Here is a 26,609-nt window from a genome sequence, read left to right as displayed (position 1 = left end):
GCAAATTTTTATCCATCTTTCTTTCCTTTCTCAACTACACCTTATGGATACCTTTTGTCGTCTGTTAAATAATCCTACGTATCAGGCTAGCTTCTCTGGTCCATTGTTTATTATCAGTGTGTGTGTGTGTGCACATGTGTGTGCTTGGCCACACTTGTATGTGTGTGTAGGTGTATTTGTACGTCTGTGCATGTGGAGGCCAGAGCCTGAAGTCAGGAGTCAGTTTGGCTCGTGGTTTGAGGAACACAGACCATCATGACAGGGAAGGAAAGCGTAGTGGCAGGAACGTGAGGCAGCTGGTCACATGGCATCTGCAGTCAGGAAGCAGAGGTGAATGCTGGTGCTCAGCTCACTTTCATCTTTTATTAACTCCAAAATCCCAGGCCATGAGATGGTGTCACCGCATTCAGGGTAGGTCTTCCAACCTCAGTTAAACATCTCTGGAAACACCCTCACAGAAAACACACAGAGGTTTGTCTTAGGAGATTCCAAATCTAGTCAACTTGACAAGATTAACCATTACCTTAATCTTATAATAACTGGTATTTTTATGACATTCAGTGTTTATTTCTGAGAAGAGTTTTTTTTTCATTTTATCAATTAGATTTTTATTTTTGTCATGTTTCATAATGTCACCTGGCTTTCTTATTAAATTTATTCATAAATGATTTATGGTTTCAGCTTATTATATTAAGTAAGTTTCTCATTCTATGTCTAGGTTTTTGTCCCTAGGGAGAAAATTGTAAGATAAACTATTTGTATTATATCTTGTCACTTTATTAAATTCTCTTGTTCAAATGGCTTCAGGTTTCTAGCAGTGACATTTTTAAACAAAAGTATAATTTTATTTTCCCCAGGTTTCTGCAAGCATTTAACATGTTTATTAGAACCTGAAAATAACACTGAAAAATTGATAGCAAAATGAAATACACCAGCCTAGTTCCTCATTCAATTTGAAATACCTCTACTGTTTCAACATTTGGAAGAATATTTACTTCTACGCTTTGGTGGTATTTGATATACTTATGTGGTTTCATTTCAGCTGCATTTTTAAATGTACATTTTTAAATTTTTATTTTTATTTATTTATTGAGAGAGAGAGAATGGGTGCTCCCAGGCCTCCAGCCACTGAAAATGAACTCCAGATGCATGTGCTATCATGTGCGTCTGGCTTATGTGGGTTCTGGGGAGTCAAACCTGGGTGCTTAGACTTTGTAGGTAAGCACCTTAATTGTTAAGCCATCTCTCCAGCCCCTAACTGCATTTTTAAAATCTTTGTGTGTGTGTGTGTGTGTGTGTGTGTGTGTGTGTGTCCGTGTGTGAGTGCAGGTGCACACGTGCCAGAGTGCCCATTTGGAGATCAAAGGACAACTTTGGGTTGGTCGTCACCTTGCACCTTGAGGCGGGATCCTTTTCTTGCTACTGCCTTTGCCATAGGCCTCTGTCAATTGTTCCCATCTTCACTGCCCACCTTACCGTACATAGATCCACTAAGCTGACAGCTGCTCTTGTTTCCAGCTTTACATAGGTTTTAGGACTCTGAACTCAGAGCATCTTGCTTGGGTGGCAAGCGCTTGATCCCCTAGCCATCTCCCCGGCCTCTAGTTACATTTTAAACAAAGATTTTTTGTTAATTCAAAATGGGCTATTGACTTTTAGCAAATATTTCTGATAGCTATGGGTGTTTATTTATTTAATATTTATATCTCATTCTGCATCAAGGATGAAGCCCAATTACCATCTCAATCAGTTTTTCTGCATAGCTTCCACATGGCTGCTTTAAAATTACTATTCTAGCTGGTAGCTTGGCTAACTTATCTAAAGCTAAAAGAATTAGGGTGTCATGAGACTATGTCTACAAATCAAATACACAGATGTGAACCACCCAACCCTTGGAGTTATCTCATCTTTAACCCTTCTAAACTAAGCGAAATTATAAACAATACATGGTAATTAGGAGCTACAACAGCGTGATAGCAGTGCTGGAAAGATTGCCCCGTGGTTAAAGGCATTTATTTGCAAAGCTCACTGCTCAGGTTCAATTCCCACAAGTTGCCCACATAAGCCAGACACAAAAATCATGGTGCCAGCAGCATTTCTTTGCCGAGGCAAGAGGCCCTGGCAGCCCCCACCCCGCCACACACACAAATAAATAATGAGAAAAAGAAATCTCTTTTTTCTTTTTTAAAGAAATTTGAAACTTTTTAGGGAACAGTGTGATGGCTTCTGTATCATAGAAAACTGAGTGTGGATGTTAGTTTTGCTCACAATTGCAAACTTGGAGTCTTTGGCTAATAAAATTTACCATGCATCTCTAAACATTGTATGTGGGCTCACCCACACTTCTTTCTTTCTTTCTCTTTCTTTCTTTCTTTCTTTCTTTCTTTCTTTCTTTCTTTCTTTCTTTCTTTCTTTACTTATTTATTTATTTGAGAGTGACAGACACAGAGAGAAAGACAGATAGAGGGAAAGAGAGAGAATGGGCGAGCCAGGGCTTCCAGCCTCTGCAAACGAACTCCAGATGCATGCTCCCCCTTGTGCATCTGGCTAACGTGGGACCTGGGGAACCGAGCCTCCAACCGGGGTCCTTAGGCTTCACAAGCTAGCACTTAACCGCTAAGCCATCTCTCCAGCCCTCACCCACGCTTCTTGCTTCGCCTCTTCATGTCACATTCTTCTGCCCTTTTACTAAAGAGACCATTGTATCCAGGTCACATGATTGTTGTAATGTGTACTGAAAGGAAACCCAAAAAGTTAGCTTGATCATCTCATTTATGGATCTTTTTTTTTCCATAACGTGATTCTTTTTACTTCTGTTTTTTTTTTTTTTTATTTATTTATTTGAGAGCGACAGACACAGAGAGAAAGACAGATAGAGGGAGAGAGAGAGAATGGGCGCACCAGGGCTTCCAGCCTCTGCAAACGAACTCCAGACGCGTGCGCCCCCTTGTGCATCTGGCTAACGTGGGACCTGGGGAACCGAGCCTCGAACCGGGGTCCTTAGGCTTCACAGGCAAGCGCTTAACCGCTAAGCCATCTCTCCAGCCCTTATTTCTGTGTTTTAAGCAGTCATAAACTGACCTACCATGAGTAAGAGGGAATCCTTTGTATGGGTTCTTGGCCATATGTCCCACACGTGTCATCTGTTAAGGAGGTGTCTGTGGAGATTCGGGTGGACCTCTCCCCTCTCTTAGTGCGGGAAATGACCAAGCCTATTCTCTCCATGGAGTCTCCCAGAAACAGAGATGTGTAGAGTTCCTGTACTGAGTATATTAGCCCAAGAGAGGGATCTTTCCCCACTTCTTTCTCACTGTTACTTTTCTGTAAATAAAGATACCAGAGCAAATCAACTTAAAGGCAAGAAAGGTTTACCCTGGCTTATGGTTTCAAGCAATCCAGTCCATGGTCGCTTGGCTCTGTTGTTTTCAGGCCCGTGATGAGGCAGAAATTTCATGACAGAAGGGTGTGGTAGAGGAAATCTGTCTGTCTATCCCATGGCATCTGAGAAGCAAGGAGAGGAGGGAAAGCTCAAGACACAAGGTATCCTTCAGTGGCTGTGATGGTTTAAAAGTGAGATGTCAGCCAGGCGTGGTGGCGCACGCCTTTACTCCCAGCACTCGGGAGGCAGAGGTAGGAGGAGCACCATGAGTTCGAGGCCACCCTGAGACTACATAGTGAATTCCAGGTCAGCCTGGACTGGCATCCAAAAACCCTAACCTCCAAAAACAAAACAAACAAACGACAGAAAAGTGAGGTGTCGCCCATAGCCTCGTGTGTTTGTGACTAAGCTTCATGCTCGGTCCACAAGTGGTAGCTAGAGCCTGGCTGGAGGAGGTGTGTTGTGGGGAGCAGGCCCTGAGGTCTGTTAGTCCTAGTGGGCGTCCACCTGGAGCTCACACTTGCTGCTGCCTCCCAGCTGATGTAACAGTGGGTGGTGCCCAGCCCCTGCTCTGCCACGCCTTCCCTGCCATGAAGAAATTCCCCCTTGAGACTGCAAGGTGAAAGAGACCCTTTCCTCCCATTAAGCAACTTTCAGTCGGGCGTTTTCTCTCAGCAATAGTAACTCAGCAAGGGTAAGTGCTGCTAAGGCTCGCTCCCAGTGACTACTTCCCCATTTAGGTCCTAAATCCGAATTCGTTCAACTAGAAAAGTTTCACTGAGGTCCGGGGAGGTGGCTCAGTGGGTAAACTTCTTGCCACATAAACACAAAGATCTGAGTTCAGATCTCCAGCACCCACATAAATGCCTTGTGTGTTGTCACATGCCTGTAATCCCAGCACCCGGGGAGGCAGAGACAAGAAGATCCCCAGGGCTTGCTGGCTAACTAGTCTAGCTAAAGCATAAAGTTCTTAGGTTCGATGACAGATCCTGTCTCAAAAAAAAAAAAAAAATAGGTGGAAGTGTGGATTGAGGAAGACCGCCAATGTTGACCTGTGGCTCTCATGGGCACATGCACACACACATACACCTACAAATCAGATAAATATTTGAGGAGCTATCAGTGAATTAAATCACTGATGATGCTGGTACTCTCGTGATCCACTTAGCCTCTCAATAGAAGCATTAGTTGGGGAGTCAAGCTTTCAACACGTGAGCAAAACCAAGCCATCACCTTATAAGGTGAGACAGATGGTTCTCTGTACGGACCTACTCTCCTGATGCTAGGTGTTCACTCAGTGGCTGATAGAAGATTTGGGACACTGTTCCACCTCTCTTCCAGAAGTCAGACAGCTCCAGTGTTTGTTTTTTTGCTCTGATCTCTGTTACACACACACACACACACACACACACACACACACACACACAAAACAAACAAACCAAAAAAAAAAAAAAACCAAAAAACCCAGCCCATCCTGGAGAGATAGCTTCGCAGTTAAGTTTGCCTACAAAGCCAAAGGACCCAGGTTCAATTCCCCAGGACCCACATAAGGCAGATGCACAAGGTGGCTCATGCATTTGGATTTCGTTTATATAGTGGCTGGAGGCCCTGGCATGCCCATATTCTCTCTCTCTCTTCCTGCCTATTTCTATCTCTCTCTCTCTCTCTCAAATCAATAAAAATTAAGAAAATACAGCCCCCAACTGAAAGGTGATGAGAAACAGTTTATTCTGGAGCCAAATATGAATGACGATGCCCTGGGAACAGAGATTCGGGTTACTTCAAATTCCATGTCCCAACATGATACCAGGTTCATGAATTAACACAGCAAAGAAAGTCACAGACCAAAGCATTCTTCAAACCTATGGGTGGGAATACCAGGTAGGAAGGGAACAGCAAAGTAGGGAAATCTCTGCTATGGGCCTCAGATGCTGTCCAATGACATGCTTAGGGTTTGAGGAAGCCAGGGGTCTGATTGTACATTCCAAAGGACTTACCTAACAGTCACGGGATATTAGGTCACACACAGAGGTGGACAATAAATGGTTACTAAAGGGGCTAAGATAACCCAAGATAATTTCGTTGTGGGCTTGAAACATTCCAACTCTCCACAATTATTAAGGGTCTAATCAGTCAGCCTTCTAGAATGTTCCATGTAGGTTCATCTTTTTTCTGGGAATTTCAATCAACACTCTTGCTAGAAACATATCATTCGGGACCATGACTTGTGTTGCAGGGCCTCAATCACTGGCTTTATTATACCACAGCTCAGCCCACACTACACTGGCCTTCTACTACGTTTCCCTAGACCACAAAAAAAAAAAAAAAGAACAAGAAATAAATAAAGATTTGTTGATTTACTGCAAGACTCTGTTTAACTGCTCTTCCTGCCTAAAAATCTATATTTCTATGTAAACTGATCCCTAGCATCCCATGCTCAGCTTTGATGTAGTCCAGAACTTAAGTGGTTTGTCCCAGAGTCTGGGATAAATTCCAGATGCTTCTATTGCTCCCTGTATTTTCCTATCAGCTGACAAGTCTGGTGCTCTTGAGCCCCAAGGAGGTTATATTATCCACCTTTGACTCTCCCCACAAATGCACACAGCTCTCCTGACTGGGTGATGGCCTGATTCACCTCTTGGTTTTGTGTCCTCGCCCCACCCCCTACTCTGAGCTGTTTGTCCTTTGACCTTATATTACACTCTTGATTCCTTTGACCACCCCAAATCTCAGCAATTAGTACAGAAAGCAAAGGTTCTTCAGGGTCTCTTCCTGCTAGAAATAGCTCTAGGGAAATCACAGAAAATATACAGTGCTTTCTAATTTTCTGTGCTTGATAATACAGTGGTTGGATAATGCTGCATTAGTTACTTTCATGTTGCTGGTACAAAATAACTGACCAAAAAAAAAAAAAAATCAGTTTAAAGGAAGAGAAATTGGGGCTGGAGAGATGGCTTAGCGGTTAAGCGCTTGCCTGTGAAGCCTAAGGACCCCGGTTCGAGGCTTGGTTCCTCAGGTCCCACGTTAGCCAGATGCGCAAGGGGGCGCACGTGTCTGGAGTTCGTTTGCAGAGGCTGGAAGCCCTGGCGCGCCCATTCTCTCTCTCTCCCTCTATCTGTCTTTCTCTCTGTGTCTGTCGCTCTCAAATAAATAAATTAAAAATTAAAAAAATAATAATAAAAAAAGGAAGAGAAATTAATTTTGACTTACCATTGTGGCGGGAGCATGAGGCAGCTGGTCTCATTCAGTCCACAGTTATGAAAGAGTGATGAAGGCTGATGCTCAGCATGATTTCTACTTTTCATTCAGTCCAGGACCCCTGACCCTAGAATGGTGCCATCCATGTTTAAGATGCTGGGTTATCCCACCTTAATTCACTTAATCTAGGTAATTCCTCAATACATACCCAAAGATTTGTTTCTATGGCAATTCCAAACCCTGTTAATTTGAAAACCTGAGATTACACATCATAAACACTAAAAAGCAATTCCAACACACACCAATGGTGGCTTTAAGTGACAAAGTCCATGCGTGCCCCAGAACCCAAGCTGGGTGATGAGGCTGTCAACCATGCACATGTATTGGTTTGTGCCGCAACTAACCTTGCATCTCTCTCAGAGTAATTGCCTTTCAGATTTTCTGTCTTTATTCTATTATTTTTATTTTTGAGAGAGAAAGAGAAAGAAGCAGAGAGAATGAGAGAATGGGCTAAGACCTTCAGCCCTCTGCAAACGAAGTCAAGGCATAGGTGTCCATTTGTGGCGCATGTGAAACATTGTGTGTTTCTGTCACTGTGCATCTGGCTACATGGGTCCTGGAGATTTGTACATGAGTTCTTAAGCTTTGCAGGCAAGCACCTTAACCACTAAGCCATCTCTCCAGCCTGCCTTTCAGATTTTCTGTTATTACATCTGGTGGCAATGATATTGTCTTAGCTATTAATATTTGATGGATGGAATTCTATGGTCTCAAGAGAGAGTGAGGGAAACTATGGATATTTCTTAACTTATAATCTGTTACTGACATGCACAATACATTTCTTGTGGGGGGAGTGGTGTGTGTGGTATGTGTGGTAGAGTTACTGGTTTTGAAAGCAACAGAGTCTCTCTTGGCTCTGGAGGGGTACAGCCTAGAGGTTACAGTGACTGACACTCAATGGTGACAGTACACCCCTCCCCCCAGTCAGTGGCTCTCAAGTTCACTGTTTTGTGACTTGCAAAGAATTGACATGCAGAGGCATGGCAGGAGGGAAAGTTAAGTAAGCCTTATTTTAGAAAAGAAAGTAAAGCAGGAAGTTCCCAAGTTGGGAAGGGTCACCAAGTGGCTAGTCCTCATGGTGACTTGTATCAAAGTTTCTCATAACCTTGAGGATTTAAATTAGACATTGAGTTGGGATGAGATTTACTGGTTAAATTTAAATGTATATAGAGGATCTTGATTGGCTAGCAGGTCAGGAAGAAAAGCACTGTTTTATTTTCCAGCAAGGAAAAAGCCCCCCCCCCACACACACACACAAATAAAAAGTCCTAGAGGAGGAAGAACCAGGAAGCCCCCTCTGATGACCATCTTGGTTTATGAATTGGAGTTGTCTTCCAGTCTCCCCAGGGCAGGCTGACATCTGTGTTCCTTTGTTCCTGTCTCCCTAACCACCTACAAAAGACTATCTTTTTATTTATTTATTTTTTATTTGAGATAGGGTCTCACTCTAGCCCAGGCTGACCTGGAATTCACTATGTAGTCTCACAGTGGCCTCAAACTCACAGCGATCCTCCTGCCTCTGCCTCCCAAGTGCTGGGATTAAAGGTGTGCACCACCCATGTCCAGAATTTATTTTTATTTTTATTTATTTATGAGAGAGAGAAAGACAGAGTTAGGAAGAGAGAGAGAGAATGGGCATGCCAGGGCATCCAGGCACTGCAAGTGAACTCCAGATTCAAGTGCCACCTTGTGCATCTGGCTTACGTGGGTCCTGGGGGATCGAACCTGGATCCTTTGGCTTTGCAGGCAAGCATCTGAACCACTAAGCCATTTCTTCACCCCCCAAAGACTATCTTGCTCCTAATCTCTATCAGTAAGCGTGTGTGTGAGTAGTAGGTATGGTCTTTGTAGCACATGTAGTATGTGTGTAATGTGTGTGTTATATACACATGTGTGTGCAGATGAGTGTCCAATGTGCATGCCTGAAAATGCCAGAGGAGGACTCTGGGTATTCTCTTTTACCTTATTTCCCTGAGACAGACTCTCACCGAACCTGGACCTTGTACTGGTTTTTGGTTAGATTAGCTGACCAGCAAGTCCCAGTGATCCTCCTGTCTTCTCCCTCCAAGGCTAGAATTTCTAGAAGGCACATTCATGCCTGACTTTTTATGCAGGCACTGAGGATCCTTATGCTTGGGCAACAAGGGCTCTTACCTGTGGAGCCATCTTCCCAAACTCTCTGAGATGCATTTTTTATTGGTCACAGCCCTGATTACAGTATACTTCAGATTTGCTGAGCGTGTATCTCTGTCAGGGCTTTAGAATCTTCATTTGCTTGTCACTATAGAGCTGTTGCAAGTTTCATGTGAAAGCTGATGAAAGTCACAGTGTCCCCTGTGGGAGACAATCTGAGTTGGTTTTCTGTATCTGTGGGTTCTCAATTCATGGGTTCAACCGACCATATACCAAAAATAAACAGAAAAGAAAAGGGCGTATGTGAGGAACATATACAGACCTTGTTTCTCTCGTTGTTCTCTGAGCAACACAGTATAACAACCATTTACATAGCATTGACATTGTGCTAAGTGTGATAAGGAATTCAGAGATAATTTAAAGCATATAGGATGGTGTGTGCACTGCAAGATTATTTGCCCTTTTATATAAGAAAAGCATCTTCAATGCTGATATTAGCAAGTGGTTCTGGCCTGGTCTCCCAGGGGTGACTAGATTCTACTCTCAATTTTATTTGCTCGTGTATGTGCCTGTATGTGCGTAGGCATATATGTGTGTGCATGTACATGTGTGTGTGTATACATGTGGAGGCCAGAGATCAACATCATTTGTCTTCTTCTATAACCTCCCCTCCTTTAGTTTTTGAGACAGGGTATCTCACTGAACATGGAGCTCACTAGTGTGGCTAGACTAAGCTAGCCAGCAAACCTCAGGGGTTCACCTATTTCTGCCTCCCCAGTACTGAGATTACAGGAACATGCCACCACACTAGGCTTTTTAAAAAAATCTTTATTTATTTGCAAGGGAGAGAGGAAGGGAAGGAGAGAGAGAGAGAGACACCAGGGCCTCTAGCTGCTGCAAACAAACTCCACATACATGGGCCACTGTGCATCCAGCTTTACGGGGTGCTGGGGAATTGAACCTGGGTCGTTAGACTTTGAAAGCAAGTGTCTTAACTGCTGAGCCATCTCTGCAGCCCCACACTAGGTTTTATATGGGATCTAAGGATTGAAGTCAGGGTCCTCATATTTGCCTTTATCAACTGAACCATCTCTCCGGCTCCGATTTTCTACTCTCTTTATGAAGTAAACAGCGCAGTCGGTCTGTAATTGTAAAACTATGGATTTCTGTTCTTGGCTTGCAAGATTCCAAATCATAAGGTCCAACAAGGAGCCCAAGAATACTCATTTTAAAAGCACCACATGGGCTGGAGAGATGACTTACTGGTTAGGGCACTAACCTGCAAAGCCAAAGGACCTGGGTTTGATTCCCCAGGATCCATGTAAGCCAGATGCCCAAGGTGGCACACGCATCTGGAATTTGTTTACAGTGGTTAGAGGCCCTGGTGCACCCAATCTCTCCCTCCCTCCATTCTCTCTCTCTCTCCCCCTATCTATAAAACAAATAATTTTTTAAAGTATCAAATGGAGGGCTGGAGAGATGGCTCAGTGGTTAATGGTTCTTGCTTGTGAATCCTAACAGCCCAGGTTCGATTCCCCAGTGCCCACGTGGAGCCAGATGCACAAAGCGGTGCTTGTGTCCAGAGTTCACTGGCAGTGGCAGAAGGCTCTGGCACACTCACCCCCCCCCCCCGTTTCTCTCTTTGCTAGTAAATAATCAATAAAATCTTTTTTTTAAGTACCACATAGGGATGGCTCAGAAGTAGAGCATTTGCTTCGCACAGTGGAGACATTAATTCGATCTGCGGTGTCGTAAACAATACCACAAGGGATATTTTAGCAGATGTTTTTCCATCACCCTTTGCATGTATATGTGGCATATACACTGTATGCACACGTCTTGTAAGCATGCAGGCATGTGTGCTTGTGCATGGAAAAGCCGGGGGTCAATGTCAGGTGTCTTCCTGAAGCGCTACTCTCTATCTGACTTACTCTCTGAACGCAGAGCTCACCTGTTCACTTAGACTAGCCAGCAAGCCTCAGGAATTCCCCATCGCCACCTCCTCTGCACTGGGATTACTGACCTGCTGGCCATGCCCAGCTTTTATGTGGGTGCCGGGGATCCGCACTCAGCACTTCATGTAACAAGCACTTTACCAACTGAGCCATCTCCCCTCCTTGCACCATAGTTTTAAGGGATGTATAAGAAAGGGGGGAAAAAAAACCCAAAAAACAAAAACAATAGATTCAGAAGAAAATACTTGACTTTTAATTCCACCTCAGTGGCCTTAGACTTCTGACATAACAACAGATTTCCAATCTATAAAGAGGGATGTTATCCTCCTCATTGTTGCTGCGGGGATCCATGAAGAGTGCATGTCCTCTCTGGTCACACTGTGAATGTATCCACGAGGAAAGTTACAAATCTTGTGCTTAACTCTATGGGAGACTAGAAATTTCCTCCAAACTTACCCAGTCCTTTCTGTTGAAAAGTAAGTACGGCACAGAGACAGCAACAAGAAATACGGTAAACAGTCCTTTCTAGACAGACTGTAAAAACCCAGCAATCTGGTACAATTAATGATGGGATGACATTAATGGTCTCTAAGGACACAATTTATGATGGTATAATTTATATACAGAAAAGTGACATTGCACCTTCAAGGAAACAATATATTCTGGTACTAAATTAAAATAAGGACAAGCAGCTTAGAACAAGTTCTGAAAATTTTTAAATCGGAACAGACTTTGGCTCTTAAAAATGAGGCATTTTTTTTTAAATTATGATCTGTGCATGCATGGGTGTATGTGTGCTCCAGTGCGTATGTGGACATCCAAGGGCAACCTCAGGGTGTTGGTCCTTCTCCTTCCACCTTGTTTTTTGAGACAGGGTCTCTCTTGATATTGTCCTTTTGCTGCCAGAAAGGTCAGACAAGCTGGCTCAGAAGCTTCAGGATTCTGGCTCAGCCTCCTACAGTCATAGGCATGCGGGGATTACAGACACGTATACCACTTGGCATCCAGCTTTACTTCAGTGCTGGGGATGGTACTTGGGTTGGTGGGCTTGTGGAACAAATATCTTTAACTGCAAAGCCATCTCCCCAGCCTTGGAGATACCTTACAATAAATTTCTCTGCGATTTGGCATCAGTAAATGTCCAATTTGCCAGGCATGGTGGTGCACGCCTTTAATCCCAGCACTCAAGAGGCAGAGGTAGGAGGATCGCTGTGAGTTCAAGGCCACCCTGAGACTATATAGTGAATTCGAGGTCAGCCTGGGCCAGAGTGAGACCCTACCTCGAGAAAAAAACAAAACCAAAAAATTAAAAATAAAAATAAAATAAATGACCAATTTGTATACCTATATAACTGGCATTGCATAAAATTTTCTTGGGTGAAAACAGGTCGTGCGTTTTGCTAATTGAGGGGATACAAGAAGGGTTAGGGAGATGGCTCACTGTTAAAGTGTTTGTTGCACAAATGTGAGAACTCGTGTTCAGAGCCCTGGCACCCATGTAAAAGCAAAGTAGGGTGACATCTGCCTGTAATCCCAGCACTGGTGAAGCAGAGACAGGAGGATCGCTGAGGCTTGCTGGCTAGCTGATCCAGCTGAATCAATGAGCTCCTGGTTCAGTGAGAGGCCCTGACTCAAAAAATAAAGTGGAGAGCGATGGGGAAAGACATCTGACATTGAACTCTGGCCTCCACACGCATGAGCACACACACGGATATGTACACACACACACACACACACACACACACACACACACACACACGGTTGGGCATACAAGAGATAGGCAGGTGACAGGAAGAGAAGTCGGGTGGAGATAAGGTGAAGTTTCTGTTCTTGTTCTTGCAATGGAAGAAAAGAGACATCTCATTTGTATGCTGATGAGGACGATCCAGTAGCGAGGAAAATTGACAAGGCAGGGAAGAAAAATGAATGCTGGCCAAGCGAGCGGGTCTGGGCAGCATCCACTGGCTCTAGCAGCGGAGAGAGAAGGGAAAGCCAGATGATCCCTGGATGTCGCTTGGGCCACGAGGACTCACATGCTGCCTTGGTCCCCAATATGGTACCATTCTTTGCTGTAACATGATACCAGGTGCTGGTCATTTTACAAAGAAGAAGGATGTAGTTAGCTCTCACTCTCTGGTGGACGAAAGTTCAACACTGGAGTCCGGGAACATGGCTCAGTTGGTAGAGCCACAAGCATAGGAACCTGAGTTAGGGTCCCCAGCACCCACTTAAATACCGGGTGTGATGAACATACACCTGTAATCCTCATGCTGGGGGTGGGGTGGAGACAAGAGGAGGATGGACTAGCCAGCTCAGTGAGCTCTGGGCTCAGTGAGAGGCTCTGTCTTAATAAAGGTGAAGAGTGATTGAGGAAGACACCTGGCATCAACCTCTGGCTTCCACATGTGTGTGCATGCACACACACACACATACACACACACACTTCAAAATCAGACAGTACTGGCTCTTACACAATATGGTGAGTGTTATCGTAATGGCAACTTGTGCAAAATGGAAAGGCTATAAGACATGGCAGGAAGCCAGAGATTGGAGAGGAACCAGTCTTGCTATTTTATATCAAGCCACTCTCAGAGAACTAAATCACTCCATGAGACCACCATGAGGGCAATGATATAACTACCTTCTGCCAGGTCCTATCTCTTGTTCAAGGTTCCACCACCTCCCAGTAGCACAATCTTGAGGATGAAGACTCCACTTTGGAGGAACAAACCACATCAAACTTCATATGAGGAACCAAACTTCTAGTGCCTATGGAGAGCACTGTCATATCAGATGCAAGTCATAACAGGGCCACTTGTTCAGTTGCAGGTGAATGGAAGGGAGGCAGTCTTCTGCTCCCTGTTGTGATGTTTCTCAATGAAGTAAAAAGCTCCAGTCATCAGGGCTAGGGAAATGGCTCAGTAGAAATGTGAGTACCTGAGTTCAAATCCCCAGAACTCACATCAAAGCTGGACTCTGTGATGGGAGCCTTTATCCTAGAGTGTACTTATCAAGAAGAAAGGTGGAAATAGGATAATGTCATGGAAGCTTGCTGGCCAGCTAGCCTCTGCAAACACCGTGGTGAACAACAATGAGAATTTCTGCCTAAAACAAGATGGAAGGCGAGGACTGGTGACCTGAAGTTGTCCCTCGGCCATACTCACACACATGAATATGCACACACATACACACACACACACATACACCAAGAGAGAGAAAAAGGAGTGAAAATGTAGATTGTCCAGAAGGGGAGAGAACAAAGGAATAAAGATGTGGTCCAATTGGCTATGTTACTGGTGGTCTGTGATTGGGTCTTTGTAGGTTCTTGGTGTCTTGGTCAAAGAATCAAAGCTAGGATAGAAAAGTGGCAAGGAATTTTATTCAGAATCAAAATGAAAATACAGATCAGCTATGCTGTAAGGGAGGAGTAGGCTCCTGGAGTCGCAGCACTCGTGAGCATCAGTTGTTTGGGACATCCTTCCTGGGTTCAGGAGGAAGATCTGGTTGCATAGCTGTAGCGTTGATGATTCTTGGAATGTCCTTTCCCATGGTGCATCTGATTTTAATCATATGCATACCTACTCATGCATAGGTATATGATGGTAATTAGAATAATTTTTTCCCTTATAAGTTCACTCAGAGGTCATTGCACATGTTCCCCAAACTGGTCCTGACTGGACTGACCCATCTCCCATAGTTTCAGAATGTGTTTGGTCACAAAAGAGGACTTTCCTAAGGATGGCTAGGGAAGAGGGCCCTATCTCACTGTTTGAAGCAGGAGGTAATGTAGATCTATGCGGGTTGGGAACCCCACAGGGGAAAGTGTATTGTTAGGGGTGGCTGTGTGTAGCTCAAGCCAAGGTGAGACCCAGATTGCTAAGTGTGTTTTCCTGCCTTGGCTGGGCACTGTCAAGGGTCCCTATGAGGACAGGGCAGTGAATTTATAACAGCCTAAAGGCAACCTGTGGACTGATCATTCTCCAGTCATTGGGCTATGTGGAGCCTGGAGGAGGTTTTGAGACCTGGATGATGTATCCAGTGTTTGTCTGAGAAAACCCTACAGGCTACGGATCCTGAGGAAATGTAGCTTTAATGGTAATTCACATTAATTGGAAAAGGCGGTCAGTGTGAGCAAATACATAGATTTTTTTTTTGAGCTCTTTGATTCATTAAAAATTTATTTGGTAATTGATGTTCTGCTGGGTCTTGTGAAAGCGGATAAATAAAGCTGTATTTAATTAGCTACAATATTTACTTCGACACTTAATAAGCTAACAGCTATTAAAAGAGTTTGTTCTCTTAAGTGGATAGAAAAATCTCCCTGCCATCTTGCTCGCTTTTTTAGCTTAATCATTCTTTCGACAGGTGTGTGTTCTGAGCTACTCAAGGGCTCTGATCCATGGGATGGAAGGAGAAACCAAATAGGAAGCAAACATGTTCCCTTCCATAAAGATGTGTGTTTAAAGGGCCGAGGGTGTAGTCCAGCCATCAAGTTCCTGCCTAGAATTCTCTATGAGGGGCTGGGACCGTGGTCCAGTGGCATAAGCTCCTGCCTTGAATCCTCCAGTGAGGGACAGGAGGTGAGGTTCAGTGGCAAAGTGCATACCTGGTATGCATGAGATCATAGGTTTAATCATTCCCCCTAAAGAAAGAATTAAGAGGGAGGTATTCATAGTTTCCCACCATGAAGAAATGCAAATATTAAAGCAGTAAAAAAATGTTATGTGCATGATAATAATTAATGATTTGATCATGACCATACATATATGTCAAATATATATGTATAAAACTTTTATACCACACTACATACCACACAATTGATACAGTGCAATAAAAAAATAATATAATGCAAACAAAGACTTCCCTCAAGAAATATACCAAAATGTTCACATCTGTTAATCTGGGTTCTTTGCTAATTGTTTTTTAATCTGTCTTTGAAGTGATTCACAACTAAAGATTAGTTTTTAGGACAAAGACTAAAAGATGAAACATCAATATTAGCTGTCTTTGATAGTAGGACTGTTTCCCCCGCTTCCTAGTTTTCAATATTTTGCAAAATGTATTGAGTCTTTGTTATTTTTATAATTAAGGAAAACAGCAGACTCCATTTAGAAAGAAAAACACTCATATAACCAATCAACTGAGGTAAATAGGAATTTATGCAGAAGGAAACTGGATTGGGGATGCAGCTGATAAAATGGAAACTAAAAAGGGAAATAAGAAAGCACAAAATGTGGTTAAATCTGATTAACTGGCATTTTAGTTATTCTGAATTAGTTAGTGGGATATTGGGCTGGGCCTTGCACTTTTGGTGAAAAGTGACTGCTTAGTATCCACTGGGATTTCACTTTTACTGGCTTTTACAACCCATGTTTTAGCTACATGTATCTTTTTAAGTTGAACTTTAAAAAAAAAAATTTGTGGGTTTCGTTGTATTTTTATTTTATTGATTTGACAGAAAGACAGAGAGAGAGAGATTGATTGGGCATGTCAGGGCCTCCAGCTATGCAAATGAACTCCGGACACACGTGCCACCTTGTGCATCTGGCTTCCATGGGTCCTGGGGAATTTAACCTGGGTCCTTTGGCTTTGCAGGCAAGTGCCTTAGCCACTAAGCCATCTTTCCAGCCCTAATGTCCATGCCAGCTGGACTTTTGAGACAGAGTCTCACTGTGTAAGCCAGGCTGGCTTTAAACTTGTGGCAATCCTCTTGCCTCCACTTTCTAATAGCTGGCATGGCAGATGTGTGCCACCAGGCTTGGCTGAAATTCAATGAAACCTGACCTGTATGTCCGACAAGAAGCGCGTTTGTTTTCTGACAGTGCTGGGGATTGAACTTAGAGACGTCTATGTACTTGCCTGGCAAGTACTCCACTGCTGAGTCACTCCCCCAGCCCCTCAGTGGGGGATTCTAGGCAAGCATGTTGGCCATGACTCCAGTCTCTCTGGGGGCACTTTTAGGCAGTGGCTCTAACATCGAGTTACATTCCCAAGCCTCTTTTTGCTTTCTATCTTCAGGCAGGATCTTGCTAAGTTAGTCAGGCTGGTCTTGCACTCTGTAGTTCAGGCGATCTTGAACATGTGATCCTCCTGCCTCAGATTTAGTATCTGGGTGACAAGCCTGTACCCCTACACCTACCTATCTGTTGTTTATTATTGCGGACTATGATACCGTACTGGGTTGAAGAGCATTAGAACTGATTCCAACCCAATTGCACTCTGGTACTTGGACCTTAGATGAAATATTAGGGGCATGGATCACCGGCCATATGAATTTACTGACCTGAAAACAAGAAGGACCCCAGAAATCTAAAATGCAAACTGAGGCTCAGATCATGAAGAGGGTCGCTCAGCCCACCTCCAAGACCCTATCACGGAACAGCGGTGAGCCTCACTCACCTTCCTAGGGCATTGCCAGTTGTGTTACAAGGTACCATTGTCTCCTTCAAATAATTTAGGTTAGTCCAAACAATGTGGCGCAGGCTTGAGGGATGGCTTAGTGGTCAAGACATTTGACTACAAAGCCAAACAACCCTGGTTCGATTCCCCAGGACCCACGTAAGCCAGATGCACAGGAGACACAAACATCTGGGGTTTGTTTGCAGTAGCCCTGGTGCGCCCATTCTCTCTGTCTCTCTCTCTCTCTCTCTCTCAAATAAATAAAACTTAAAAAATAAATAAATATTTTTTAAAAACCACAGTGACACAACAAATGCATGTGTGAATCTACTCAAATAGCTGGAGAGATGCCTCCGTTGGTAAAGTGCTTGTTTTGCAAGCTCAGGGACTTGAGTTCAGTCCTTAGTGCCCATATTAAGATTTCACATGTGCAGATGCATGTCTGTAATCCCTCCCAGGGGAGGCAGAAAGAGGAGGATCATTGGAACTTGCTGGCTGGCTGGTCTAGCTGAATTAGTGAGCTCCAGGCCAGCGAGAGATGCTGTCTCAAAGAAGGTGGATGATGTATCTGAGGATGACACTCAAGGTTGTTCACTGGCCTCCACACACATGTGCATACGTGTGCACATACACATACATACACATGCACCTGAACACACATGAATACACATATGTACCAAAATATGCATCATATATATATGTATGTATGTATGTTACAATAATAAAAATGTTTCCAGGTTAAGATTGTGCCAAAGTCACTCAACTTGCCCTCCTGTGACCTCCAATTCATATTAGAAATATATATAAGGTACTTGTGGTGTTTTGCATAAAGAAATGCCAAAATGAAAATGTGTTCAAAGGGAAATTAGAAACAAAGGCCACATGCTGACCAGAGCAATATAGTAAGAAGTATTTTCTCCAGATTGCAGAGCAGTCTGGTGAACCCTGTGGTACGCAGGTCTCCGGTGATTAATATTTAGGCCCTTCAGGCAAGATTTAATTTCTCCCAGTCTAGGAGAGAGCGGGGAACCCTCTGACCCTTGTCCGATCACAGGAGTAATTCTCACTGGATTGCTAAAGTGAACAACCCTTCTCCACTCAACTTGGCTTCACAAAGATCATCAGATTTGGGGAGAACTGATGCAGGCCACATTAGAATCCTGTGATCGATCTGGCTTCTTTTTGCTTCCTTTCTAGAGTCAGCTTGTAGGGCAACGATTGCCTCTGTTCTTGTATCATCAGCATGCTGACTGAAATGCTATCACGAGCTGGGGGAGACTCAGTCGGCAGAGTGCTTGCTGTGCCAGCAAGAGGACTAAGTTTGATCCCCAGTGTCCATGTAAAATGCCTGGCAGGGGGGCAGAGAAAGGCAGTCTCTGGGATCCTCTGACAAACCAATGTAGCCTAACTGATGATCTCAGAGGACATGGACAGCATGCACACACACTCACATATGCACCCAAACTCACACACACACTATATGCACCCACACATGCACATGCACACACATGCACCTATATACTTCAGCACACATGTACATAGATACCACACACACACACACACACACATACACACAAAGAAATGATCACTTGATATGTTCCTTTATCCTAAACAGGGCTAACCATGTGTTTCCCCCCACTTCACAATTCTTTGGATTTGAGGGTATGGATAGACTCTATAATAAAGAATAAACAGTTTGAAAGTATAAGTAATGAATGGCAATAGAGTTTTATGAGTAGTAAAAAGGGATTTATCACATACATATGAAAACAGAAGTGTATGATTTTCAATATGTAAACAGTTTTCATAAATCACTGAGAGGTGGGCTAAAGAGGTTGGTTATTTATATATTTGTGAGCCTGCGCTTAGTGTAACTGTGTTCTTTTTCTCTCAGCCCTGACACAGCTGTCCCCAAATTCTGCAAACTCTGATGGTAAAAACAAGCCCAAGTTAACCAGAAGAAACGGGAATGCTAGAGAAAGCAGACATAGCGCACAGGCAAACAGACACAGATGAACAAGTGGCTGCATTCTTGTGGGGGGGAAGTGCCTTCATTTTCCTAGGGACATTTCAAGGCATTTTGTAGCTTTTGTGTTATCGTAAGTGAGCTCTTTCTGCCCTTGTATTTTCTAGCAGACTTTTTGATATGTGAGAGAGCTGTTGATTTTGCACGTTTCTATTCATCTTACCCTATCCTCCACCAGTTCAAGTAGCATCACTGCGAGTGTCCTCAGATTTTTCTGGCAGACAAACTATGGTGTCATTTTCCTCTCCTCTTCAAATACCAAGCCTTCCCCTCCCTCTGCTTTATGTAGGGCATTATTTTGAAATTCCATGGTGATATAAAGTTGTTTTCAAGTTGAAAGTGGCCTGAATGATCGGGTTTTAGCTGAACGATCTTGGCAGCTAAGGTGGCAGGTGTTCCATGGCTAATATGGTAGAAGGTTTGAAACTCAGATTGCATAATGCATTTCCTCAGATTTCTTTCCAGCATCTTCCCATTAGTTGCCTACTTTTTTTTACACCTACAAAACTGTTACATTATCAAGAAAAAATATCAAGCAAAAATGATGTACATTATTATATACATTACATACACATAGTATATGTACATATGTACTACAAATAGTGCATATGTAATGTACATTGTATGTATACATGTAATATGTAGTGAAAATTAAAATTTTCCTCGTATTAAGTCATTGCATTCCTCAGAAAACTGCTATTAATATACCTTTAACTTTTATTTGCTACTTTTAAAAAATTTATAATTCTGATTGCACTTTTATCATATCATGATATTAAATATTAGTCCAGCTAAACTATCTTTAAGTAAAAAATTTTGTCAAATGTAACATGTAAAAAAATGTTAGTGATATCCCACACTCAAAGGGAGGGTATTCTACAAAAATATGGCTCAATAGGAGTTATCATAGAATTCTACCTATTACATAAGCAGAGAAATGTTATTGTTCTGTTTGCAATGAGAAAGGTTATATAACTATGTGAACAGGAGGGATCTGACTCAAACATACTGAACTGCCTTCAGTAGAGGGTCCTTCCTTAAAGAAATACATTAAGTCAGTGTTACAGAAGGTTTGGGCTTCAATAGTTAGTAAAGAATGATATCATTCCCTGAGATCAAAAGAGAGCCTGGAGAGAGGTGATGAACCTACCTTGAGACATGCGAAACAATGGATTCTTACCGTCCTTAGGCATCCATTGGGAATTCACTCTTAGATGTATGTGGAATAAAGGGGGCAACAAGGCTGGAAATGTGGACCAAGTCATTCCGGTTAACTCTGTTAATTCCAGTCAGAAGTGAAGCTTGGGGCTGGGGAGAGAACTGAAGTGGAAAAGTGCAAGCAAGAGGACCTGGATTTGAGCCTCAGAAGCCATGTGAACCCCTGATGTGGTCAGGTTCACCTGTAATCCCAGCATCGGAGGAGGCAGCCAGAAGGATCCCTGGAGCTCACTGACCAGACAGTTTAGACTAATTTGTGAGATTCAGGCTAATAAGCAACCCTGTCTCAAACTAGGTACATGGTATTCCTGAGGATGCCACTCAAGGTTGTTCTCTGGTGCGCGCGCATGCGCGCGCGCGCGCGCACACACACACACACACACACACACGGATGCCATCCCCTAGGACTTGGTAACACTAAGGGGTAGAGCTCAACAGGCTGGGGGACTGCTGCAGATGCCACTATTCCTAACAACATTAATTCTTCACCTTACAGCCCATTGCACCCAGACTTCTGCCTGGAATTTTGCCAGAGTGTCTCCATTGCTTATAGTATATTTTCCATAGCACAGGGCTGCTGTTTGTTTTTGTCTTGATAGATCCTCTGCTGAAGAAAAGTCTATGGTGAGTCCTCACCATGACTTTGTCATTCTGTCCACCTGACCAAACACTGGCCGCCTTGCCTTCTCCTTTAACTTCTACGTACTGTCCACTGCTCATTGCGGAATGAGCTAATGGAATCACAAATAATCCTAGAGCCTTATTGGAGGGTGTGGTAGTTTGAATAGATGGTCTCCAATATATTCAGTGCCTTATTACTTTGTAGTTTGCATCTGCAGCCGCCTGGCTGGAGGTGGTTTCACCGGGTGGATCTTAAGGTGTGGTGATGGGTCTGAGATTTCAATCTGAAGATATGCTTTGCTGTGTGGCTTCTGGCTTTTAGGCTTCTGCTACTCTCTGTGTGTGCTTGGGCCTGTGAAGGCAGGCCAGCTTCTTCTTCCATTATGGAACTTCCCCTGGAACTGTAAGCTTCAATAAATATCCCTCCCTCCATAACTGTGCCTGGTCAGGAAGTTCATGTCTGCGAACCTGAGGCTGTCTGCTACAAAGGGGGACCTTGAGAAAGACCTGGTAATTCTGGACCCTTGACAAGAGGATGGATCTGAGAGCATGTCAAGCTTGCTCAAATCTCTCTAGCAATTCCAGATCTAGAATCCAAGTCCACTTGTGTAGTTTTGCTCAGCATGCCTGAGTTTAAGCATAGAATGGCCTCTTGCATGCACTAAAATATTTTTAAAAATTGACATATTGTGTCAGTTACTTTTTCCTTGCTGAGACCAAATCCTGTGCCAAAGCAGCGTATGGAAGGGAAGGGTTTACTTTGGCTCACGGTTTCAAGGGAAAGTTTCCTGGCAGAGAAGTCATGGCAGCAGAAGTGTGAAGCAGCTGGTCACATGTTAGCCAGGAGTAGAGGATGGAAAGGAAGCGAGGCTGGACTCTAAAACCTCAAAGCCCTCCAGGGACCCACTTCCTCCACATGGCTCTACCTCCTAAAGGTCCTGCAGCCTTCTCAAAGGTTGTGTTTAAACACATGAGTCCACAGGAGATTCTTTACATTTAAATAATAACATATATATTCATTTTACATAGTGTTGGGTCTCATAAAGACACTTTATTTTAAATACATTCTGTGTTTTGACAATATTCACCCCCTGTGCCCAGCCTTTCCTCCTCTTCCTTCTTTCTCCTTCCCATTAGTATCTTTCCCTTAAATCTTCATGCGTTCACATCATATGCATGTATGTGTGCATATATGTGAAATTCATATGTATGGCACATGTGTGTATGTGTATGTGTGTGACTGTGTATATCTATGTAGAGTCTAGAATCTATACATGAGAGAAAACAAATGGCATTGCGATATTTATCTCCCTGAATCTGGCTTATTACGCTCAAGATATGATTGCCAATTGCATCCACTTTCCTACTCCTGATATGATATATGTCTATATACATATGTGTGTGTATTTATTTATGAAATAACAAGTACATGGACATGCTAGGGCCTCTAACCACTGCAAGCCAACTCCAGACACAACCATCACTTTGTGCATCTGGGTTTACTTGGATACTGGGGAATCAAACCTGGGCCAGCAGGCTTTTCAAGCAACTGCCTTCAACCACTGAGCCATCTCCCCAACCCTGTCTGAACTAATGTTATCTCAGCCCCAGCTAGAGGGCTAAAGCACAAATAAGCCTTGGATCCCGAGCTGCTGTCCCCAGATGCTTTTGCTGACCACAAGCAGCTAGTACATAGTCAGTTCGCCCCATGTGCTTGGGCAGAATCTCATGGTGGCAGGAGGGTGTGAGGGAGAAAACACTTCATGGCAGACAGGAAGTAGTGAGAACAAGACAGGAAGTGTCCCATGACAAGATGCTCCCCAAGGATCCACCCCCATCCCCAGTGACCTAGTTACTCCAGCTAGACCCTGTCTCCTACAGTTTGTGCCAACATCTGGGACCTAAGCTTTAATGCATGAACCCATGGGAGACATCTCATACTCAAACCATAACATGAGGTCCACTGACAAGTGTAAAATGATGTCCAAGTAGAGAAACCCTGCCACTCCAAACTTACGGAGGGTTTTACTTACTTGAGTAAGATTTGGGTACTTGCCTGATTTCTTACATGCCAGGATCCTGCCACTCTTTGGCTGGCTCCCTTGGTAACAGAAGCACAGACTACGTAATGTTCCATGAATGCTGTGTGCTCTTTGGAGCCCCTGAGTCACCAGGGCACATAGCTACTACTTATTACACCCCCCTTTTCACATCTAATTGTTGTTTTGTATTTTCACCAGACACCTTGGTGAAATACCCTCTGGCCGGGGGGGACCCTTCTGCAACAGAAGGAGTCAATTAAAACTATTTGCTTACAATTAACATGAACGGGAGGATTGCCTGGGCCATCTGCTTTTTTGCTGCCTCAGCTTCTGGCCTGATTAACTGAATGTGGGTAACTGGGCCAGGAAGAAGAGAAGAGGGAAAAAGGAATTGGAGAGAGAGCCACTTGGCTAAGAGACAAGAATGAAGGAATGTGTGGGGCAGACCTCCCCTAATGATTTGCAACGGGATCAATCATGTGAAATTGCCCAGAGAACTGTCTACCAGCATGGAGGATTCACAATCGCATCTCCAGCCACTCCATTTAAATTTCTTTGACTCTCTAAGGGGACTCCCATTTCAAAAGTTACTTAGTGGCTTTCTGTACTGAATTCTTAACTCCTGAGCAAGGAGTGGATGTTTTTTATGATGCCAGGGACAGAAAGACACACACCGCATGCATGTTAGGCCGAAAAAGAAAAAAAAAAATCTAATATTTTGATTACAGAGTATAGAGACACTAAATTTTATTTAGCTTTTGCTTATGTATTAGTTACTTTTCTCATGACGAAATACCTGACAAGAAGAAAATTATGGGAGGAAAAAGTTTATTTTGGCTCACCGTTTGAGGGTGTAGGGACAGGCATTAGCGGTGGGAGCGGCGCTTGAGGCTGGGCTGAAGGCTCCAGCACAGGGCTGCTTGCTCCCATCTGTCACCGCTCACAAGAAATGGGACTGGCATTATCAACCTCAAGTCCCGCCCCAACAGAGGGCCACTTCCTCCAGCAAGGGCCCACAAGCTTCTCAAACAGCGCCACCATCTGGGGAACAAGTGTTCAAACACATAAGCCTGAGGGCATTTGCCATTCAAACCATAGCAACCTGTTTATGAGATTAATACTAATTTAAAATATAGTAAATAAATTTTTAAAAAATATTGATGTATTTATTTGCAATCAGAGAGAATGAGAGAGAGAGAGAGAGGAGAGAGAGAATGGGCACACCAGGACCTCCAGCCACTGCAAACAAACGCCTGATGCATGCACCCACTTTGTGCATCAGGCTTCCCTTAGCCACTGGGGAATTGAACCCGGGTCGTTCGGCACTGCAGGCAGGCGTCTTAACCACTAAGTCATCTCTCCAGCCCCTCCCCACCCCAGTAGACGCTTTTTACCTAAATCTCTTGAATGTATGAGTCATATGTTTTTAGAACAGACCAGCATATTTGAATAACCCATGGTATAGCCACACTGAAGCTTTGTTTATATGACACGCACCCACGCACCTGTCTACACTATTAATGTTATTATTCTACTATTTGAGTGTTTACATGCCTGAGAAAGCAACATAAAAATACATAGTAATGCTTGACATATGGTTGTAATTACAGCATTTGGGAAGCTGAGGCAGGAAGATCATCAGTTTGAGGCTAACCTGAGTTACATAGCAAGAGCCTGTCTCAAAAGACAAAATATACAAAACAGTAAATTTGATATATATATATATATATATATATATATATATATATATATATATAATATAAATGGATAAAAGGTACAATTTTAGATCTATTTTTTCCAGCCTTTTACCTTACTTACAGATGTAAGAATGGATGCATGTATACACAAACATGTGTGTATATATATGTGTTTATACACTTATGTATTTTGTTTATTTTATATGTGTACGTGTGCTAGGTGTGTTGTGCACATTTGTCAGTATGTGCAAATGTGGGTATGTGTGCATGTGTGTTGTGCATATTTGTGTGTGTGTATGTGCAGATGTGTGTATGTGGGTATGTGTGCACGTGGACATGTGTGTGCAAAGGCCAGAGGTCTCCTTAGATGTCTTCTTAATCACACTCCACCTTATTTTTCTAATATTTTATTTATTTGCAAGACAGTGAGAAGTAGAGACAGAGAGAAAGAGAGAGGGGAGAAATGGATGTGCCAGGACCTCCAGCCACTGAAAATGAATTCCAGATGCAGGTGCCACCTTGCATCTGGCTTTACATGTATACTGGGGACCTGAACCAGGTCTTTGGGCTTTGCAGGCAAGCATCTTAACCACTGAGTCCCCCACCTTATTTTTTTTAATTTTTTAAAAATTTATTTATTTGAGAGCGACAGACACAGAGAGAAAGACAGATAGAGGGAGAGAGAGAATGGGCGTGCCAGGGCTTCCAGCCTCTGCAAACGAACTCCAGATGCGTGCGCCCCCTTGTGCATCTGGCTAACATGGGACCTGGGGAACCGAGCCTTGAACCGTGGTCCTTAGGCTTCACAGGCAAGCGCTTAACTGCTAAGCCATCTCTCCAGCCCCCCCCACCTTATTTTTAAAATATATTTTATTTATTTGAGAGGGAAAGAGAGAGAGAGAGAGAGAATGGGTACGCCAGGGCCTCCAGCTACTGCAAACGAACTCCAGACGCATGTGCCAGCTTGTGTATGGGGCTTATGTGGGTCCTGGAGAGTCAAATTAGGATCCTTTGGCTTTGCAAACAAATGCCTTAACTGCTAAGCAATCTCTCCAGCCCCTTTTTATTTTTATTTATTTATTTATTTATTTATTTATTTATTTATTTATTTATTTATTTATTTTTTGACGTAGGGTCTCACTCTGGCTCAGGCTGACCTGGAATTAACTCTGTCATCTCAGGGTGGCCTTGAACTCATGGCGATCCTCCTGCCTCTGCCTCCCGAGTGCTGGGATTAAAGGCGTGCGCCACCACGCCCGGCCAGCCCCTTTTTATTGAGGTGGGCTCTCTCACTGAACGTGGAGCTCACTGATTTGCCTAGATCAGCTATTCAGTGAGCTCCAGGGACCCTCCCTCCTGTCTTCACACTTCCCCTCTCAGCACTGGGTTTACAGACATACTGGCCAAAGTTCCCTTTCAAAGAGGGTGCTGGGGACAGAAATCAGGTCTTCAGACTTGCACAGCAAGTACTCTTGCCTACGAAGCCATCTCCTTAGCCCCGGTTTTGTTTTGTTTTGATTTTTTTTAGTTTTAAAACTTTTAAAATATTTTGTATATTTATTTATTTGAAAGACAGAGAGAGAAGACAGAGAGAAGATGGACACACCAGAGCCTCTAGCCACTGCAAATGAGCTCCAGACACATGTGCCACTTTGTGCATCTGGCTTTATGTGAGAACTGGGAATCAAACCTAAGTCCTCTGGCTTTGTAGGCAAGCACCTTAACTGTTAGGCCACCTCTCTAGCCTCTCCCTGGCACATTTTTAGGTGGCCATCACATAATGCCCTGTCACTTTCTTCTTCATTAGCACCAAGGTTAAGTTTGACCTGTGTTCTCACGCAGTGTGAAGGAAGCTCTGAATCACCTCCACCTCTGTCTCCA

The 26,609-nt window shown here is 43.5% G+C and overlaps 1 protein-coding gene and 1 long non-coding RNA gene across 2 annotated transcripts in view; one reads left to right on the top strand and one right to left on the bottom strand.

Annotated features, from left to right (window-relative positions):
• The window catches only part of LOC123458599, a 29,904-nt gene extending 5,951 nt beyond the window's left edge, over positions 1-23,953 (bottom strand). Inside the window, exons 1-2 of the long non-coding RNA XR_006635735.1 lie at positions 23,874-23,953; positions 6,590-6,704 (exon numbers count right to left, since the gene is read on the bottom strand). This is a non-coding gene — a long non-coding RNA (uncharacterized LOC123458599). The remainder of the gene's footprint in view (positions 1-6,589; positions 6,705-23,873) is intronic.
• Positions 1-26,609, top strand: part of Caln1 (calneuron 1) — a 471,181-nt gene that overhangs the window by 383,880 nt on the left and 60,692 nt on the right. The gene's annotated exons all lie outside the window — the stretch shown is intronic.

This window comes from Jaculus jaculus, chromosome 2, assembly GCF_020740685.1.
Source record: "Jaculus jaculus isolate mJacJac1 chromosome 2, mJacJac1.mat.Y.cur, whole genome shotgun sequence".
Lineage (NCBI taxonomy): Eukaryota > Metazoa > Chordata > Mammalia > Rodentia > Dipodidae > Jaculus > Jaculus jaculus.
Note: the sequence above shows the minus strand (reverse complement) of the source record. Positions and strands in the feature narration are given on the sequence as shown.